The sequence below is a fragment of the Sus scrofa genome, chromosome 2 (genome assembly GCF_000003025.6).
Source record: "Sus scrofa isolate TJ Tabasco breed Duroc chromosome 2, Sscrofa11.1, whole genome shotgun sequence".
NCBI lineage: Eukaryota > Metazoa > Chordata > Mammalia > Artiodactyla > Suidae > Sus > Sus scrofa.
The window spans coordinates 26,995,335-27,003,051 of NC_010444.4; the positions used below are offsets into that span (position 1 = coordinate 26,995,335).

Here is a 7,717-nt window from a genome sequence, read left to right on the forward strand (position 1 = left end):
AAAATGAAAGAATAGCGTATATAAAAGTACTTGGAGATGGATAAAGGCAGCCCCAGTTACTCCCATGAGGCTGGGGCTGACAGCAAGTCAAGTTAGAAACAAAAGCAAGGTAGGTTCTTGAACGCTTCATCTCTGGGGTCTTTTGCTCCCCACTTTGCCTACCCCCAGGCCAAAGGTGAGGGAGATTCTTCTCCTTCTTCTTTTTTTGGCTGGGCCTGCAGCATGCAGAAGTTCCCAGGCCAGGGATTGAACTCAAACCATAGCAGTGACAATGCTGAGTCCTTAACCACTAGGCCACCAGGGAACTCCCCAAGGCCAGTTCTATTATCTGGTCTCCCAGGCCTCCAATGCCACCCCTGTAGGTTTCCAGTTTCTCGGTCTACATACGGAGTCAACACGACCACTGTATGCACAAGTCACCCATTTAACTATCACAGGCTGGATCACAGTCAAGGCGTGGCTGTGTGGCCTTGGGTGAGTGACTCCTCTCTCAGAGCCTCAGAATCCCCTATGTCCAAGGAAGGAGTTGGAAATATTGGCTTCCAAAGATTCTCTGCCCTTAATGTTTTCAGAGAAAAATGTTAATAACAACAACAGTCAGGAACTGTTGAGAGCCAAGTACGAACAGGGCATAATGTTAAAATACGTTATGAGCTTTAATTCATGTAATTCTTATAACCATCTTTATGAGGCAGGACCTACTATTATCTCCTTTTCACAAATGAAAAGGTAGGCTCACAGAGTTTCCATTTTGGCTCAGTGGATTGTGAACCCGACTAGTATCCATGAGGATGTGGTTTTGATCCCTGGCCTTGCTCAGTGGGTTAAGGATCCAGTGTTGCCTTGAGCTGTGGTTTAGGTCACAGATGCGGCTTTGATCTGGTGTTGCTGTGGCTGTGGGGTAGGCCAGCAGCTGCAGCTCTGATTCAACTCCTAGCCTGGGAACCTCCATATGCCGCTGGTGTGGCCCTAAAAAGCAAAAGCAAAAAAAAAAAAAAAAAAAAAAAAAAAAAAAGGGAGAGAGAGAGAGAGAAAGAAAAGGTAGGCTCAGAGAGAGCAAATCACTTGCTCGAGGTCACAGAGCTGGTAAGTAGCAAAGCTGGGTTTTGAACCCAGGCAGTCTGGACCCAGCGTTCAATAGGTAGGAGAAAGCAGCAGATTGCATGGCATGTCATTGTAAATGCAGCCATTGCACAGTTCCACATTAAATCTGAGAGTCCCTGATGAGCCTATGGATCTGTGAAACTCAGGAAGAAGACCCCAATACTTCCCCCAAGAACTGAGGAGGTGATCTAGGCGTCCGTAGTAAAGATCAGCAGGAGCAGGCTTTCCATGTCCCATCTGGTTTAGGAGACACCAGATTGATGGGCAGCTGGCATGGACCAGTTTCGTCTTCAGAGTTCTTTGCAGTTGTGATAGTTTTGATTAGTCCATGCCCAGGGCATACTAGTTGCCAAATATTTAATATCACCGTTGACAGAGAGGAGACTGTCTTGTTTGCAAGTACTTAGCAGTTGGATAATCTTCTCCAAGGAGTCTGGGGGAGAGTCTCAGAAAATGACAGACAGCTCTCTGGCTTGGGTAGATAACCAAGCCACGTGCCTGACGGCCCTTCAAAGTCCTGCAGAGGCTCCAGGATCTCCTAAAAATTGCTAGATGGGTCGCTTGTTTGGAGAAAGTGAAAATCAAAACCACGAGTACTGACTTTCAGTTTTGACTTTTCTGTTTTGACTTTTCAGCATAGACGGAAAAGTTCTATAGTAGACTCGTTTTTGCCAGCCCAGCTTTGCCATTCCCTTCTTCCGTGACTCCGTCTCAGTTTTTCTTTGGGGAACTAGCTCTCTGTCCCTCTTTCGGGCTTGGTGGGACTACCCATCAGGATGCCCCACCCTCCCAGGCCAAGGGAGGACCACATGACCCAGTGATTCTGCTTAGACGCTCACTTGCAGTACAAATCCTCAATCAAGACACACACACAGGAAACAGCGCAGGTGCATCCCCAAACCGTACCTTCAAGGGAGCCACTCTGGTTTCAAATACTTCTGAGACCCTGCTAATTTAGCCCTTTCCCTCAAGAGTTTTCTTTTTTTTTTTGAAGTGATCCAGAGTCTGTTTCAATGGCCTATAACCAAAACCAACCAACCCCAAACCCCTCACTCACACAGGGCTCAGGATCAAATGAATGTCAGTGCTTTTTACTTAGATGCTTTTAATTCTGAAAGACAGACCCTTCCTTCCTGGTTCAGCCTCCCCCGTCCCCAGAACCCAGGTCCTTTCTCTCCCATTTCGTCCCAGAGCTTCCTGGGTCAGGGTGGAAAAGGGCTCCTGTCAATGTGCTAAGCTTTACCTTGAGGGATGAGTGAGGACACCCTTTAAATTACCTATAAAACCCTTTGATTCACTCAGCAGAGGTTGCCATGGGCAATTTGCTAAGCTTATTGATTATTTTCTGTTTAAATTAAAGTTTGATGTCCTGGAACAGGCTGTGCAGTGTATGGAGTTAATGGAAAAGGTTGAGATCCAGGGGAGAGACACTCGCTGGGGAAATGGAGGGTATTCAAGGGGAAAACAGGGAGTCTATGAAGAGAGATTGTCAGCACCAAGTTGTAGTCAATATGAGAGTGATAAAAAAGATAGAGAATGGGATTTTTTTTATGGAGAAGGGTAGCTTCCTGGACACTTAAAGCCTCAGGAAGACAGTGGGGAAAAACAGATTCATTCCACAAATATTTGCTGCCCACCTGCCTATTATATGTCAGGCTTTATGCTGGGCACTAGGCACAGATAGTGTAGAAGGCATGATCTTTGCTTCTGTTTTAAATCAGTGGTTCCAAAAGTGTGGTCCCTGGTGGGGCAGCACCCTCATGGTCTGGCCATGTGTTAAGTATGCAAATTCTCCAGTCCCCCCTTAAACCTACTGAGTCAGAAACTGGGGATGTGAAGCCCAGTCGTTTCCAGCTGAATCTGATGCTACAGTTTGAGAACCACAGCCCTCGACTCTTAGGCCTCTGAGGAGGGGGCCTCAGGGTTCTGCCAACCAGAAACTCAGTTTGCACTGGCGTTTTCATTGCCAACATCTGTTGAGGATTCATCATTGTCAGGAATTGCGCTAAGCATGACACGTGGGTTGCTTGATTTCATCCTCACACCAACCAAACTTTTCATTAGCAGAGGAAAGGGAGCCACACGGGAAGGAAGTGGGATTGAGAGCATGCAAATGGAAGAGTTACTGTCTCCCCAGCTCCAAACTCTCACAAGCCCTGTGACCCATTCTGCCCTGTTGAGAGCCGATCTTCTGGTACAGATAGGACCCTGGTTTCCTCCAGGTGAGCTCTGCTGTGCAGTTGGGTTTTAGATGCTTGAGGAAGTCAAAGAAGGGTAAGAAGTGTGAAATAGACTAGGAAGAGGGCAGGCTGGGCTGCAAGGAGATGCCATCCAACGGCCCCCCGTGCACAGTCAGCCTTCTCTCAGAAGAGCCTAGAATTTAAAGTCACTGTGTATTGACTGGGTATGGGGAAATTTTTTCAATTCAGTCCAAAAAAAGACTTCCTGATATGAGACCTAAACTCAAGCCCTTTAACTCTTCCATGGATAGTGTGTACTGGTTTCCTATTGCTGCTGCAACAAATTACTACAAATTTAGTGGCTTAAAACAACAGCAATTTACTCTCTCACAGTTACGGAGGTCAGAAGTCTAAAATCGAGGTGTTGGTGGCAGAGCTCCTGCTGTGGTGTAATGGGATTGGCAGTGTCTTGGGAGCACTGGGACATGGGTTCAATCCCCAGCCCAGCACAGCAGGTTAAGGATCTGGCATTGCCACAGCTGTGGCTTAGGTTGAGATGGGCGCTAAGATCTGATCCCTGGCCCGAGAGCTCCATATGCTGGGGGGTGACCCCCCCCAAAAAAAATGTGTTGATGGGGCTGTGTTCCTTCTGGAGGCTTCAGGGGAGGATTCATTTCCTTACTTTTCCAGCTTTTGGAGGCTGCTCACATCCCTTGGCTTTTGACCCCTTCCTCTATCTTTTCTCCTGTCTGATCTCTGCTGTCATTCTTTCATCTTTCTCTAATTCTGAGCCTCCTTCACCCCTCTTATAAGGACCCTGGCAATTGTATTAGGACCACTTGGATAATCCAGGATCATCTCTCCATATCCTAACTTAATCACATCAGCAAAGTCATTTTGCCACATAAGGAAACAAATTCTTTTTTTTTGTATGTGTGTCTTTTTGTCTTTTCCAGAGCCGCTCCTGCAGCATATGGAGGTTCCCAGGCTAGGGGTCAAATTGGAGCTGTAACCACCAGCCTACGCCAGAGCCACAGCAACGCGGGATCCAAGCCGCGTCAACCTATACCACAGCTCACAGCAACACCGAATCCCTAACCCACTGAGCAAGGCCAGGGATCGAACCTGCAACTTCATGGTTCCTAGTCAGATTCGTTAACCACTGCACCACGACGGGAACTCCAAGGAAACAAATTCTTATGTAACGTAACATAAGGCAACAGGTTCTGGAATTAGGATGTGAGCAGGTGTGCAGGGGTATCAGCGCATCTCCCTCACTTTGTGACCTTAGGAAACGTCTTTTTTTTTTTCTTTTTGAAAGCCTCCAGTTCTCTTCAGAAATGAGGACGATAACAATTCTTTCTTTTTTTTTTCTTTTTTTTTGGTCTTTTTGCTATTTCTTTGGGCCGCTCCCGCAGCATATGGAGGTTCCCAGGCTAGGGGTCGAATCGGAGCCACACCCACTGGCCTACGCCAGAGCCACAGCTACGCGGGATCCGAGCCGCGTCTGCAACCTACACCACAGCTCACGGCAACGCCGGATCGTTAACCCACTGAGCAAGGGCAGGGACCGAACCCGCAACCTCATGGTTCCTAGTTGGATTCGTTAACCACTGCGCCACGACAGGAACTCCGAGATAACAATTCTTGATCCTCATCATATAGGGACCATGATTGAAATGAGTAGGTGTGTCATTCCAACCACAGATGTAGATGTGATTACAACCCCAGGTTTCTCATCTGGCAAACAGGGAAAAGCGTGGCACTTCTTCTTCCTTCGGTTAAAAATAGGTAATGCTTACTTACCTGGAGCCATAGGGTGGTCATGTGGCTTTGGAAAGGACTTGACACAGCATCCGCTGCAGAAAACACACTCGGTAAAATGTAGCTGCAGTAGTTGTGGGAGTGAGTTAGGTTTTAGAGCCTTAAATATGTGTCAGCAACAGGCAGAGATGAGGCCGATTCTCTTGAGAAACCAACCATCGGATGACTCATATCATCGTGCCGTGTTTGGAAGACAAGCAATAAGCTCAGGTCCCCAGATGCTCCAGCGAGCACGAACTTAAGAGTCTGTCCACCAAGCAAAGTGAGGGTCACCATGAGGCCGGCAGCCCGCCCCTCGGCGGGGGAGTTGACAGGGTGAGGGCTGCGGGAGCCCACCGGAGACCATCACCGCCCGTCCCCTGAATCTGCGCGTGTTGGTGATGGGAGAACAAAAAGCAGCAGCCGGGTCCACCAGAAGAGAGACATTAAAGTTGATTAAGTGAGGGGGCCAATTAGCGTCTGGCTTCATGCAGTGTGGAGTTAATTAGCCTCTCCAAAACAACAACAGCTGCTTTAATGGTGGGGCAGGAGGCCCAGCAGAGGAGCCATGGGAAGAGAAGTGATAGGGCCAGTGCTTAATAACTTGGCTGCCGGGAGCCCTGCCCCACTAAAAATGTAGAACAAAGCCCTGGGCAAGCTTCCCTGCCTGCTTGCAGACAGGGCCTGGGGCAGAGAACCAGACCCCTCACCAGTCCTCGCCCCCAGAGAGAGGCCAAACTCAGACTTGAGGCTTGAGTTTCTTTTTGAGACAGTTGAGCGCAGCTTAGTTTGCATTCTAACTAAAATCACCACCCTGTACAGTTTGTCTGGATCCGCAACTTTCTAATTCACATTGTTTCCCAACGCGGGTAAATTTGTCCTTAATACAAAAGCAGTACGTGTGCCGAGGGGACCACTTGGAAAGTATGTAAAAATATAGAGAAAAGAAATAGTCCCTCCATCCTGAAATAGCGTCTTTCACCTGTTAACCATTTATTGTGCACCTGCTAAATGCCAGGGCTGGTCAAGGTGTAAAGTCTCTATCAGTTTTGTTTTTTCGCCATGCAAATACATGTGCTGTTTTACAGACTGGATCTACTATGCCTGATCTTTAATAACCTACTATTTTTAGCCGTATGTCATGAACATTTTCCCCATCTCGTTAAAATATCTTTTCAAACTACTCAGCCTCCATGGTTCCACTAATTAAGCTATATTTTAGCTGTCCATGTATTTATGCCTCTTGCTTCCTCTTCTCACAAAGTTCTTGAGGGCAGAGACAACCTCTCTCTCTCTCTCTTTTTACCACTATATCCCCAGTGCCTATACGAGAGCCAGGCATGCAGTAAATACTCATTAAAAATGTGATGAACGAGTAAACAAATGAGTGCATTGAACTAGTCCCTTTTTATGGGCTACTGTGGTTGCTTTCACTTCTTTACCGTGATAAAAATGCTGTTGTAACAGTTAGGATTGGGTTCAACTACAAGTGACAGAAAATCCCCCAAAGCAGTGACTTAAGATAGAAGTTGACTTTTCTTTTGCAAAAAGTGCAGAAAGTCAATCCAGGGCAGATTCGCTGCTTTGCTAGCCACTGGCATGGACTCCATTTCCAAAGTCACCCCATTGCTCAGGACGGCTGCTAACGTGCCAACCACATTCCAGCCAAAAGCAAGGACAGGAAGGGGTGAGAAGGATAGATACTCGCTTTGAGGACCCTTCCTGGAAGTTCCATGTGCAGCTTCTGCTGGCCTTCTCATGAGTCAGAATTTGGACTCAAGACCATCTCTAACTTCAACTAGTCTGGGAAATGTCTTAACTCTGCAGCTAATTTTTAGGGCTACTGTTTTGTTGTTGTTTTTGGTTTTTGGTTTTTTTTTTGTCTTTTTGCCTTTTCTAGGGCCACTCCCTCGGTGTATGGAGGTTCACAGGCTAGGGGTCTAATTGGAGCTGTAGCTGCCAGCCTACACCAGAGCCACAGCAACGTGGGATCCAAGCCGCGTCTGTAACATACGCCACAGCTCACGGCAACGCCGGATCCCTAACCCACTGAGCAAGGCCAGGGATCGAACCTGCAACCTCATGGTTCCTAGTCAGATTCATTAACCACTGCGCCATGATGGGAACTCCTAGGGCTACTGCTAATAAGAAAAAAAAGGGAAAGAATTGAGGCGACCGTTCACCAGGATGGTTCTTGGACTACTGGATTGACCCCAGCCTCCGGAGCTAGCCCTTGCCTAATGTGACCCTTCATGGTTTCAAATGGGGATCTGTATATTGACCAGCATGGCCTGGCTTCTGGACTCAGGCCTGGGACCCCTGCCTTGGGAGGGTTTCAGAGCCTTCAACTCCCTGCTGTAAACTTCATCTTGCCCGTTGACAGGGCCATCGCCAAAGACTGACTCAATAAAAATGCCCCATTTCCCGGAGGATGTTTTTCCAATTAGTGCAAAGAGGAAGTTCCAGCTGTGAGGACAGAAATCGGGTTCTGTCCTGAAACGCAATGATTATTAGTAACAATCAATCAAACGGCCTCCTAGGACAACAGAGAGAAAGCCAGCTCTCGAGGATGCTGTGTGGGACAAGGATGACGGGCTGCCTGTAACAAGAGGCAGTGTGGCTCAACCACA

The 7,717-nt window shown here is 47.6% G+C and overlaps 1 long non-coding RNA gene across 1 annotated transcript in view; it reads right to left on the bottom strand.

The window, feature by feature from the left end:
• LOC110259281 overlaps positions 1-6,993 on the bottom strand; it is a 48,960-nt gene extending 41,967 nt beyond the window's left edge. The window contains exon 1 of the long non-coding RNA XR_002341526.1: positions 5,091-6,993. This is a non-coding gene — a long non-coding RNA (uncharacterized LOC110259281). The remainder of the gene's footprint in view (positions 1-5,090) is intronic.